This window comes from Bos taurus, chromosome 15 (genome assembly GCF_002263795.3).
Source record: "Bos taurus isolate L1 Dominette 01449 registration number 42190680 breed Hereford chromosome 15, ARS-UCD2.0, whole genome shotgun sequence".
NCBI classification, from domain to species: Eukaryota; Metazoa; Chordata; class Mammalia; order Artiodactyla; family Bovidae; genus Bos; species Bos taurus.
Window position 1 is genome coordinate 20,049,199 of NC_037342.1, and position 14,081 is coordinate 20,063,279.

The 14,081-nt window shown below is 39.1% G+C and overlaps 1 pseudogene; it reads left to right on the plus strand.

The window, feature by feature from the left end:
- Positions 1-2,371: 2,371 nt before the first annotated feature.
- Positions 2,372-5,888, plus strand: LOC784944 (elongation factor 1-alpha 1-like; annotated as a pseudogene).
- The last annotated feature ends 8,193 nt before the right edge of the window (positions 5,889-14,081 follow it).

A 14,081-nucleotide genomic window follows, 5' to 3' on the forward strand; every position in this document is an offset into this window, starting at 1 on the left:
AACTTCTGGAAAATAGCCTGTCTACTTTAAGTTAGATATTTCTTGCCCTCTGTTCATTATAGGATATATTTACAGCCCATTATCACTTAGTTATTAATTCTAATAAAGTTCTGAACCTCTAAAATCATTTTTCTATGTCTCATTTTCCTTTATTAGCACAATTTCATCATGCTGACCTGACAAAGGTCTTCTTGGTCATCAGTCAAAATCGAAGGCATAGTTTTGATGTTATATCTACATTGAAACACTGAACCTCTCAGTTTAAGGTATATTTATAACTTGGGGTATTCTGAGTTTCCAGGGCAAAATAAATCAGCACCAACTATTTTTGTGCTCCATTACCATCTTAATGACAATGTGGTAGAGAATCATTCATAACCTGCTCATTTCTTTTAGGAATTTAGAATTTAGATCATTAATACTCAGCAAAAAAGATTATGGGCAATACAAATAAAAAGAAATATTAATATTAGCTCAGGAATATAGGCAGCACATATCAACACAATGCCTAGTAGAGCATTTTTTGAAATACAATAATCATTTGGAAATTCTTCATCAGCTTAGAACCATTTTTTTCAACCTAGGAGTGATTATAAAGGGACTGGGTCAATACAGCCTATACTACCATTAAGATCTCATCCTGTTAAGATAATGGATGAAAATATGAACCAAAATTAAGAATATATATTTTTACATCCTGTATAATGTTGCATGCTTTCCTCCCATTCTCAGACCCACTACCCTAAGTTTAGCTTTCTTTGGTAGGTAAAGCTCTGGTACAAACTGTGGGTGAAATGGAGACAGCATGAGACCCACAGGGAATACAAGATTCAGGGCAGAAAAGGTGGCCCATCAACACCACTTAGGTCTTGAGGAGAGCTCCCTTTCCCTTTTCATGATACTAGAAATCTAGGAAGATGGAAAGAAATATAGACAGATGTAAGATAGTTAGACTTGTCCCCTTGCTCAACAATACTGCAAAAGCAGTATTTAGTGAGATAAAGTCCTGTCCAAGGCATCCTGATGATGACTGGCTATTTAGTGAGAAGAAACACTAGGACATGATCCAGATAAAGAAATGGACTTCCTGTTTGCACAGGAAAATTGAGGGTTTCATATCTTCTTCTCTGTGCACTATCTTTTGCTGTAAACCTAAATGGAGTTACTCCCAGCTTAGTGGCATTAGGATTGAGGTAGGTGACAGATACAGCTTCCAATTATTCCCAGGGGTGAAGAAAGTGAACAAGAGTTCCACTACTACTGTGTCTTCCAGGATTATTAAAACGAAAGGACTTGGGATTTAGAATTGATGCTGGGAAAGTATTATCTTTATAAGAGATATAGAAACTACGCAGTAATAAAACAAATTGTAGGCAAAATTTATCACCTCCTTGGATGCCATTCCTTAAATAATACCTACTTGGTTAATATTTAGTACCTTATATCAGTAACAATAGTGGCATATGGATTTTAATATTGCTGCTAAATTCCATACAATTGATAAATGCAAAGATGAATTAGCATTATTTCCTTTTCTCAACAGAACAAAGTTGGTGTGAAGTTGGACCACCCTGTACAACAGAACCAGAAATTTTTCCCTTTCAAGGTCATGGAGAAAGAAACTGAGCAAAGAAATTGAATTTAAATCTGAAAGAGATGGGTCTAATATTTATCAAGCATGTCTACCTAGGCTGAAATATTTAATCCTTTCAAAGCCTTCTGAGGCATGTGTGTGTGTGAGAGTGTGTGTGTGTGTGTGTGTGTGTGTGTGTGTGTATGCACGCTAAGCCACTTCAGTTGTGTCTGACTCTTTGTGACCCTATGGACTGTAGCCCGCCAGGCTCTCTGTCCATGGGATTCTCCAGGTAAGAATACAGGAGTGGGTTGTCATGCCCTCCTCCAGAGGATCTTCCCAATCCAGGGATCAAACCCATGTCTCTTATGTCTCTTGCATTGGCAAACGGGTGCTTTACTATTAGCACCATGTGGGAAGCCCATCTGAGGCATAGGTGTTATTTTATACTTTATAGGTAAAGAAACCAAGGCTTAGGAATTTAAGTAGCTAACTGGAGGTGGCACAGCCAGAGAGTGGCAGGAGCTGGATGCAAACATAGGTATATTTTATACGTACATTTCTTATTCCAAATTCTGGGCTCCTTCCTCAAGCATTTCAGTTAACACTGGAGCTATTTTACAGATAAGAAAACCAATAATTAGCTTTTTCTGTCCTTTGGCAGGTAAGAAAACTGCAGCTCAGAGTAAAGCTTTTTCCCAAAGTTACCTAATTATTTAATGCCACAGAATTCAAACCTACTTTTTCACAACAGATTTGCTGCCAGGACATAAGTATCACAACTAAATCTAAGCCAAAATGGGAAAGAAAAAGACTCATATCAATATTGTTCTCCGTAGACATAGATTATAACAAGTCTACACCACAAGGTCTACAAACATGGTGGTATCAACAAAAGAACCATAGAAAAAATTTGAGAAGGGGGTGACTGATACAGGTTAGGATGTCTTCAAGTATGCCTGGATCTTGGACAAAGTGAAAGCTGCACGTGGGCATGGTATCATCATTGATATTTCCCTGTAGAAATTCAAGGCCAGCCCTGGAACACAGAGACTCTCAAAAGCATGAATACAGGCACACCTTAGGCTAACTGTGCTGTCCTGACTGTTGCTGCTGGTGTTGGTGAAGTTGAAGCAGGTATCTCCAAGAATGGGCAAACCCATGAGGGTGTTCTCTTCTGGCTTATAGACTGAGAGTAAAAGAACTGATTATTGGTATTAAAATGGATTCCACTGAGACACCCGGCAGCCAAAAGAGATATGAGGAAATCGTTAAGAAGTCAGCACCTACATTAAGAAAACTGGCAATAGCTCCAACACAGTATCATTTGCACCAGTTTCTGTTTGGAATAGAGACAGCATGCTGCAGCCAAGTGCAAACACGTTTTGGCTCAAGTAATGGAAAGTCACTCATAAAGACGACAATGCCAGTGGAACCATGCTGCTTGAACCTCTGGATCCTGCCACCAACTCTTCCATCTGACAAACCCTTGCATCCACCCCTCCAGAGTGTCTACAAAATTGGTGGTATTGGTACTTTCCCTGTGGAGACTGGTGTCCTTGAACCCAGCATAATAGTCACATTTACTCTAATCAACATTACAACTGAAGTCAGATCTTTTGAAATGCATTGTAAAGCTTTGAGTGAACCACACAAATTGGGGAAAATTCTTAAAGATATGAGAATACCAGACAACCTTACCTGCCTCCTGAAAAACCTGTATACATGTCAAGAAACAACAGTTAGAATTGGACATAGAACAATGAATGGGTACAAAAGTGGGAAATAAGCACACCAAAGCTGTATATTGTCACCTTGCTTATTTAACTTCTATGCAGAGTACATCATGCAAAATGCCTGGCTGGATGAATCACAAGCTGGAATCAAGACTGCCAGGAGAAATATCAATAATCTCAGATAAGCAGATGAGGCAGATACCACCCTTATGGCAGAAAGTCAAAAAGAACTAAAGAGCCTCTTGATGATGGTAAAAGAGAAGAGTGAAAAAGCTGACTTCAAAATTAACATTCAAAATAAAGATCGTGGCATCCGGTCCCATCACATCATGGCAAATAGATGGAGAAACAGTGGAAATAGTGACAGATTTTTGGGTTCCAAATCACTGCATATGGAGACTGCAGCCTTGAAATTAAAAGACACTTGCTCTTTGAAAGAAAAGCTACGATAAATCCAGACAGCATATTGAAAAGCAGAGACATTACTTTGCCAACAAAGGTCTGTATAGTCAAGCTATGGTTTTCCCAGTAGTCATATATGTATGTGATAGGTGGGCCATAAAGAAGGCTGAGTGCCAAAAATTCATATTTTTGAACTGTGGTGCTGGAGAAGACTCTTGAGAGTCCCTTGAATAGCAAGGAGATCAAATCAGTCAATCTGAAAGGAAGTCAACCCTGAATATTCATTACAAGGACTGATGTTGAAGCTGAGGCTCCAATATTTTGGCCATCTGATGTGAAGAGCCGACTCACTGGAAAAGACCCTGATGCTGGGAAAGATTGAGGGCAGAAGGAGAAGGGGATGACAGAGGATGAGACAGGTAGATGGCATCATTGACTCAATGGACACAAGTCTGAGCAAACTCCAGGAGACAGTGAAGGACAGGAAAGCCTGGAGTGCTGCAGTCTATGATGTCACAAAGAGTCAGACATGACTGAACAACGACAACTGTCTAGGGACAAGATGGGCTTCAATGTCAAGAACATGTCTTTCGAAGATGTTGGTTGTGGCAGTGTGACTGGTGAAAGCATAAATGACCCACCAGTGGAAGCAGCTGGCTTCACAGCTCAGGAAATTATCCTATGGCATATAGTCCAAATCACTGCCGGCTCTGCCCTTGTGCAGGATTGTCACATAGCTCGTGTTGCTTCCAAGTTTGCTGCACTGAAGAAGGTTGTTTATTATTCTGGGAAGAAGCTGGAAAGTGGCTCCAAATTCTGTAAAGCTGGTGACGCTAGCATGGTTCATATGGTTCCTAGAAAGTTCATGCATTTTGAGAGCTTTTCTGACAGTCCTCCTTATGATTTTGCTGCTTGCGACATAAGACAGCTGTCTTGAGTGTCATCAAGCAGTGGATGCGAAGACAGCTGGAGCTGGAAAGTCACTAAGTCAACCCAGAAAGTTCACAAAACTAAGTGAATAATATGCCTAATACCTGCCACCCTAATCTTAATCAGTCCTTAAGTGTGGAAGAATAGTCTCAGAACTGTTTGCTTCTGTTGGCCATTTAAGTTTAAAGGTAAAAGACTGGTTAATGATTATGCATCGTAAAACTTTCAGAAGGAAAGGCAAACGTGTTGTAGATTGCTTCTGTTTTTGTGTGTATGGCAAGTTTAAGTTGTCAGTTTTTTAAATCAGCAATTTTTTTGCCTTTTTTGAAAAATTTTTATTGGAGTATAGTTGATTTACAATTTCTGTTGGTTTCTGATGTACAGTAAATATAATAGCTTTGAAACATATACATTACCATATGTAAAATAGATAGCCAGTACGAGTTTGATGTATGGTGCAAGGAACAAAAAGCCAGTGCACTGTGATAACCTAGAGGGGTGGAATGGGGAGGGAGGTAGGGGGGAGGTTCAAGAAGAAGGGGCCATATGCGTACCTAATGCTGATTCAGATTGATGTATGGCAAAAAAAACCACCATAGTCTTGTAAAGTAATAATCCTCTAATTTAAAAAATACAATATAAAAATAAATAAAATCAGTAATATCTAATGGAAACAAGTTGACCAAAAAGCTGTTATAGAAGTTGCTGCTGCTACTGCTGCTAAGTCACTTCAATCATGTCCGACTCTGTGCGACCCCATAGAGAGCAGCCCACCAGGCTCTGCCATCCCTGGATTCTCCAGGCAAGAATACTGGAGCGGGTTGCCATTTCCTTCTCCAATGCAGGAAAGTGAAAAGTGAAAGTGAAGTCGCTCAGTCGTGTCTGACTCTTAGCGACCCCATGGACTGCAGCCCACCAGGCTCCTCCATCCATGGGCTTTTCCAAACAAGAGTACTGGAGTGGGGTGCCATTGCCTTCTCCGGTTATAGAAGTTGGAGACACATTAAAACAGAGTTTAATGAGAAACCTATATCCTCTTTTGGTCAAGACTGTAAATCTCTATAGTACTGCGGCTGCTAAGTCGCTTCAGTCCTGTCTGACTCTCAGCGGCCCCATGGACTACAGCCCACCAGGCTCCTCCATCCATGGGGTTTAAAAGATTTAAGTAAGAGTTTCCTATAATCTATTTTTGGTGTTTTATCTGCTGAAACCAAAATTTGATAATTCTGGGTTAACATTTTTTTCTAGGTAGGAATTTTGCTATTTTCTCCTTGTCTAAGGGGAAGAATCAGTTATATATTTTAAGGATATAGTGAAAAGCTGTGGGAGGGGGTCTGTTGGTTGCAAATTTTCATAGGTTAGGACAGATAAGCAAAAAAAAAAATTTATAGATAAGAGCTTATAAAAAGACCACATTCATATATCTGGTAAAGATGAATATTCTAACTTGAAAAGATACATGCGCCACCATGTAAATATTTACAATATTTACAGCAGCAAATATTTACAATAACCAAGACATGTAAGCAACCTAAATGCCCATTGACAAATGTGTCAATGGGCATTTAGGTTGCTTCCATATGGTGGAATATTACTCAGGCATGAAAAACAATGAAACATTGCCATTTGTAGCAACATGGATGTACCTAGAAGTTATCATACTAAGTGAGGTCAGTTAGACAAAGACAAATACCATGTGATATCACTTATCTGTGGAATCTTAAAAAAAAAATGATTAAAATGACCTTATTTACAAAACAAAAATAGACTCACACACATAGAAAACAAACTTATGACTACCAAAGGTGAAAGGGGAGGAGGAGGGATAAATTAGGAGTTTGAAATTAACAGACACACACTACAATGTATAAAATAAATAAACAACAAGGATTTACTGTATAGGAGAGCAAAAGCTATATTCAATATTTTGTAATAGCCTATTTACAATGGAAAAGAATCTGAAAAAGTTATACACACACATATCACTGAAGCACTTTTTTGTATGCCTGAAATTAACATTATAAATCAACTATACTTCAATTTTTTTTAAAAAATTCTGCAATATGAAAGTCCACGTGCTGCATACAAAATTTTGTGTAGTTACATTAATATTGAGTAAATTTTTCAGTATTTAGATATGATAGAATGTGAATTCTCATATTTACAAATATTGAACTAATTCAAAGAATCTTAAGTTTAAGGCTTAAATAGTGGTAACTGTTCTGCTAGAGTTCATCGTATCTAGATTCTAGGAAAAGTGAAGATGCTGGGAGTCAAAGAAAAGAAAAAATAAAATAATAAAAAAAAAGAAAAAAGAAAAGAAAAAATTCACACCCAGAACCTCTAATTTCTTCTCCAGGACCCTTTCCATTTTATAGATAATTATAACATTCTACTAAGTCCAATGTTTATCATTTTTTAATGTCATCTGTAACCTTTGTTGAGCATTTACTACTTAATCTACATAATATTCATGGTCATCTTGCCTCCTAAAATCTAGATAAGACTGGTCTCCAACACACCTCGTGTTGAAAGCCTAAATCCCTGTCCAAGATTTCTGTGCATTTCTGGGGGACTTTCATTTTCATGAACACCTTCTGCTTCAGCTGACTTCTTGTTCTCCACTTGGCATTGAGAGGGTACCAGGCAGGAAGGCTAGGGGTCTCCAAATGGAGGAAATAGGCTTCAAGTGTCAGACGTTTTTTATCTCTCTCTTAAGCGGCAGGAGGAAACAAACCACAAGTGTCAGATTTTATTCCCCCTTCTCTATACAAAATTAAAAGGAGGTTTCTCCTAAAATTCTGTGTTGCCAGATGACACCTGGCTCCACCTGAACTTAACTTTTCTCAAACGTTGAGCTAACCAATGTGTTTTTCTTGTGGAAATGTTTTTCTTAAGCTATGTTAATGAACTATCTATTTACCCTGGACTCTGTCTTTCTTCAAGTCAGTTCCCCTTAAGACTCAGAACCAAAAAGATCTCAAGAAACCTGTATGTTTTACTCATACATTTTTCTCCTAATCCATGTTAATGAAACTTGGAAAACCGCCTTTCTTCAAGATTCATGCCAATCGTTTTATGGCCCGGGATGACTCACCTGTTGTCAATGTTATCTCAAAATGCATGTTGTGGATGAGGGACCTTGTGCCACTCTGAGTTTTGAGACATCTCCTTTCTCTAATTAACAGCTTGCTGATAGGTATATAACATACTGCTACAGGCTAGCAGGGGGGCACTCTTTCTGCCCCCTTCAGATGTCTATGTCAGAAGCTTTCTCTGTCTCTTTTATACTTTAATAAAACTTTACTACACAAAAGCTCTGAGTGATCAAGCCTCGTCACTAGCCCCTGCTTGATTTCTTCTCCTCTGGAGGCCAAGAATCCTGGCATCTTTCACAGCTCAGTAACAACCTTTAGCATCTTGCAACTTGTTCTTTATTGGGTGGGTTTTTCAGCTACCTTTCTTAGTTTTACAGACACACACACACAATTATGCACACAAAGCCTCTGTGTAGCAGATTTTACAAAAAGTTTAGAAAAATTAAGTAATAGATGGGGATTGCACTACTGATCCATCACAATTACTATTAATAGTCATTCTGTTCTAGAAAGTCTTTTTGGCTGATTGTCCACATTGCTCAGCCATTCTCTTTCTGTCCCCTCCAATGACTACCAGTTTTGGGGGTTTTTTGGTTGGTTTTCTTAATACAAACTAGTTCTACCCTCCATTTAGTCTGCCCTCACCCTCTGCATTCTATGATGGGCCTATTTTTTAATATCCAATTGCTCCAAGGTATTTTCTTCTTTTAAGACCACTTATTCCCAAAGGAAACTGTACTATCAACTATTAAAAAAACATTAGAATTTTTTAAACCATCCACGATCTATACTACATGATCTAAGGAGCAGACAAGGAAGAAACTCTGCTCTTAACAAGTAGCTAATCTAATAGGAAAATAGATGCATATGACTCAGAGTTCTCTTGGGCCTCACTAGCCAGTGAAAACAATGAGGTAACATAATATTTAACAGCTCTATCTCTACAACATGCCCACCTCCCCCACTGGAATCCCTGGACCCATGTCCTGACTGATATGAGGAAGGCCAATACAATAGAAATTCACCTACTACAACTGTGAAGACTAAATAATTTATGATTAGAGCAGGAAAAGATATCTAAAGGCTGAAGAGAGTTATAAAGATGACCATGGTTGAAATGGCCCACCTGAGGTTTAAATCAGCTATTTCCTTTTCCAAGCTTGAGTCAACAGGGTTCAACGATAACAGCTTCTAAAGGTCTGTTTGTTCAATCTATTTTAGTTTTATTCTCCCCCAACAAAAAAATCTAGGGTTATCTGGGGTTTCCATTTTGACAAAATGGAAAGTATTAACACACAGAAAGCAACCAACAATGGAAATGCATTTAACTTCATGTTACAATGTTTCTGTTATAAGCAATGAGAAAAACCAGTAAAGTCAATGAAAAGGCAGTCTTGCAAAACAATTTTTAAATAATACCACTACCACAGGTCTTCTTGCTCTCTGGGCCTAACTAAAGGTTTTTATTCACAAAGTTCTAGCGAAGTTATTTGGTGGCAAAACTTGAAGTGAACAGACATGAGACTGTTTGCAGTCATTATTCATCCTATTTCTTGGGAGTAGCCCCATGTTTCCTGAAGAAACAGGCAAGTGCTTGATTACAGGATACTGCTTCACCACACTAAGAGAAGTCCATGAGACATGGAATGCAGAATCTACCTTTCCAAAGCCTAAGACGTGCTGAATTTCAGGACACATGCAGCCCCAAGGTTTGCAGATAAAAGCTTGTGTACCTGTACTGGCATCTGCTAGAGGAGATGAGAACATGTGATCTGTCAAAGGCAGCGGGTACTAGATACAGAACTGGTGTAGACATCTAGAGTCGTGCAGAGGCTGGGTGAGTGAGAATATTTGAGAACCCCTACCAGGTTTTTCCAGTGGTCATGTACAGGTGTGAGAATTGGACTGTGAAGAAAGCTGAGCACCGAAGAATTGATGCTTTTGAACTGTGATGTTGGAGAAGACTCTTGAGAGTCCCTTGGACTGCAAGGAGATCCAACCAGTCCATTCTGAAGGAGACTAGTCCTGGGTGTTCATTGGAAGGACTGATGCTGAAGCTGAAACTCCAATACTTTGGCCACCTGATATGAAGAGTTGACTCATTGGAAAAGACTCTGATGCTAGGAGGGATTGGGGGCAAGAGGAGAAGGGGACGATAGAGGATAAGGTGGCTGGATGGCATCACCAACTCGATGGACATGAGTTTGAGTGAACTCTGGGAGTTGGTGATGGACAGGGAAGCCTGGCGTGCTGCAATTCATGGGGTCGCAAAGAGTCGGACACAACTGAGCGACTGAACTGAACTGAACTGAACTGAGCCAGGTTCTCCAGCCAAAGCCAGACTTGCCTATCAGGACCTGTGGCCCAGCTACTTATCACCGTGTACAAGGCAGGCTGTTGAGGACAGAACAGTAAGACAATAAACATTCTACTGGAAGTTTCCAAGTTTCTCCTTTTTATTTTAAGATATCTGCTCATTTAAGTTTGGGGTTGGTTTTATCAATGTTTACTTAATTTTCAGAAAATGGATTCTTTTTAAAAATAAAAAGAGATAGACAATACATAAAGGCTTACTAAAATAGATCTTAAACTTGGACACACATAGGAATCAATTGGGAAGATTTTTAAAACTGATCCCTACACCCATCCCAGACAAACTGATAAGGAGGTCTTAAAGTGCTTCAAAGGCACATGGAGCCTTCAAAGTGACCCAAGGTAAAGTTGATGTATAGGCAAGGTTGAGAATTATTACCTTAGGAATTTTTTTTAATTTTTAAAAAGAAAAAGAGAAAGACTTTCCCCCTATTTTTGTGCAAGGAATGAAAGTGCCAAAGATCCAGAAAAGTCCAAACAGGGTGGTGAGTACACTTTGCAGTTTCTGTTTTAATCACATGTACTAACCACACAAAGGAAGCTTCATTTCTGCAAAGACTATCAGTTTCTCTTTCATACTTATTGTTTGCAATCTGAGATGTAGAAAACAATTTTCAGCCAATGATTTCATCTTCCCCGGACTTGAGGCTTGGATGTACCCTACATTTATGTACCATTAGGGATTAAGGGAATGTCTGCTATATGTCAGAAGGGAAAACATCTTCCCAGAAATTCCCTGGTATGTTGGCTGGAATGTAGCAAGAATCAGTGTCTCAACAGGAACCTAACTTCTTTCCTTCCTTCTGCTGGAGTATCTGCATATTACTCTCCACATTCTTAAGCAATTTGGCTTTTTATTCTTTTTTCCTGAATTACCTCAAAAAAAAAAAAAAAATGTTGCAAGCTAGTCCCTGTCTTATCTGCTTTCTAATATGGCTCCAGAATGCTTTGTCTTTGATCGTATCATGTTTACCCCCATGACTGCTTAGTTTATTTGTGATAGCGGACAATTCTTCCTCTTCATCTGTTGCTTGGCGGAAATGATTAGCCAAACAGGATTCATATTCTTCATGTGTTGTTCAAGCAAACATGTTTTCCGAGCTCTTATTTATTTTTCTCTCTCCATTTGGACTTTTTCTCCCTTCTCCTCCTTCAGATCTCTTCTTCAGAGGTTCTGCCTTTATCCTTGATTCAAACTGGGTTCCTTGTTATCATTTCTCAGAACATCATGTGCTTCACTTTTCTTTTTCCTTTGTTTTCAGTTTTATTTATTTATTTATTTATTTTACTTTACAATATTGTATTGGTTTTGCCATACATTGACATGACTCCGCCACAGGTGTACACGTGTTCCCCATCCTGAACCCCCCCTCCCACCTCCCTCCCCATCCCATCCCTCTGGGTCATCCCAGTGCACCAGCCCCGAGCACCCTGTCTCATGCACCACACTCATCACAACTTAATTAAATGCTTATCTCTGTGCTTATTTATTTAACTTTCCTACAAGAATTGAATATTTGAGGTCAGGAGACAAGTCTGTTTCACAGTTTAGTTTTTTGCTGTTTAGTTGTTTAGTTTGTCATTGTTTGGCTTGGTTTCTGTTTTTATCTTTGTTTCCTGTGTGTGTGTGTGTGTGTGTGCATGCACACACACACATGTGCATGTACTTGGGGATTTTCTTGGTGGTTTTGCTTTGTTTATTTGATTGGTTTTGGGAGGGAAGGGGCCTTTCCTTTTTTTATTACCACGCGTCAAATCAGTGCCTAACAGTAACACAGCGTGGGGGATACATAAATAGTAATTCAATCAACAGATTAAATAGATTCAAGTAAGCTGGGACCGCTGGATATGTTCATCAGAAGAAGGTGACTGGAGACTCTATGAAAAGGTGTCAGTTAAAGTAGAGATAACTGGAAACCCGAAAGCAGTAGACTGCAGATGGGCTGGGTGGCCAGAGAAAGGAGAGGCAGTACACTCACCTTTGCATAGCAGGACTTGCAATTATCACGTAAAAATACGTGTCCAAAATGTAAGACTTCAACCAAGGAGTCACACCTAATATGAACATACATTTCAGAGTTGCACTTTCCACTTCTATATAATTATGATTCAGAACAAATACCTTGATGATGTTTTATTTGCTATGGCAAATGCTTAATTGCACCTTGTTTTATTGGCATTTATTTAAATGTCAGTAAGACTCTCTCCCACCAATATTAAACTCTATAATTAATCATTCATGAAGCCTTCTTTAATCAACTTTTCCTTAAGTATTTCACATTCCTGTCAGACCCATTCATTTCCCCGGTGATGACCTAAGAATTGGTTTTAGGTGATAAATTGACTATGTTCTTCCAGAGCACATTTTTCTTAAGAGTTGAAGACATTCATCTTCACTCATCTGAGTTATCATGCTCAGTATGACAGCCTGAGCTACAATAAACACAACATAATGAGCAGCATCTGTCAACCCAGTGGCAAGTGATGTCAAGCATTTTCAAGTTTCTTGCATTTTTATATAGTCAGTGAGTGAGTCAGTCAACTAACATATGCAACTGCCAACCATGAGTAGTATCCAGAAATAGAATTGTATACACACTATGATATGTAATATGATGTGACATATAAAACTACGCCTTCCCTCATGGAGTTTATAGTCCAAATGGAAAGATAGACATTCAGCAAGCAGTAGAGTTAAGTAGCTATAATGGAGGCAAATATAAGTAATAGAGGAAAAGATTGAAGTTTGGGGTGATAGGGGGATCAGAATAGCTTCCTGACTTAAGCTGTATTTTAAAAACTGAGTAAATAAGGGGATTTTAGTGAAAGGAATAATGGGGGGAAAGAACAGTCCAGATATGAAGAAGTGGTTCAAAGACCCAGGACTGTGAAACAGTATGACCCCTTGGACATGCCAATCATTAGGCATCTTGCAGGTCATTGGGCACAGAGCTAGTGAGAAATGAGATGAGAGAAGCAAGCAGAGTCCAGGTTGTGGGGTATCTTGTACGCTGTATTGAGCACTTTGGATTATCTTCTCTTGCCAATGGCCAATGTGGCAGTTTTGGAGTGTTTCAAGTAGCAAATGACTTGGTGAGACAGGTGTTTTCAGGAGCTCACTCTGGCAGCTGTTTAGAGATTGAATTAGGAAGTTTGATGTCTGGAGACATTTTATTCATTCATTCAAGCATTTTAAAAATATTCTTTTAACTGCCAGATACTGTCTAAGCTCTAGGAATACAAGAATGAACCAAAGAGACAAGATCTCTAGGCTCACAGTGTTTTAGCAGAGGCAAACAGATAATAACCAGACAAGGGAAGAGATAAACAAGAAAAGTAGAAGATAACGTTAAGCACTGTGTAAAAATGAAAAATAGGCTGACATAAGACAGACTGTCTGATGGCTACTTTAAATTGCATAGAAAGAAAGACCTCTCTGAGCAGAATCTGAAAGCCAGTCAGTCAATCTATGATTGGGAGGTAAGCATTTCAAGCTAAGGAAACACTGATGCTAAGAAGACAAAAGTTTAGCCAGTTCAAGAAATGGAAACAAAGTCAGTGAACAGGATCAAGAAGGTGAAGGGTAAGCAATTAAGTTTAAATAGGTAGACCCAAACCAGAATTTAAAGGCCATGTGGCCTGAGGCAACAGATTTGGATTTTATTTTAAGGTCCATAGGAAGTCACGGCATTGCTGTTGCTTAGTCACTAAGTCATGTCCAACTCTTTGTGACCCCATGGACTTGCCTGGAGAATTTCATGAACAGAGGAGTCTGGTGGGCTACAGTACACTGAATTGCAAAGATCTGGACACAACTGAGTCACTGCATGCTTTTAGGCAAACAAGTGACATGGTCTAGCATGTATTTTTATGTGGTCACAGGCTGCTTTGTGGAAAGTAGACCAGAGCAGAAGTAGAAGGAAATTGGAAAGCTATAGTAGTCATCCCCATGGGAGGGATCAGGGTGGA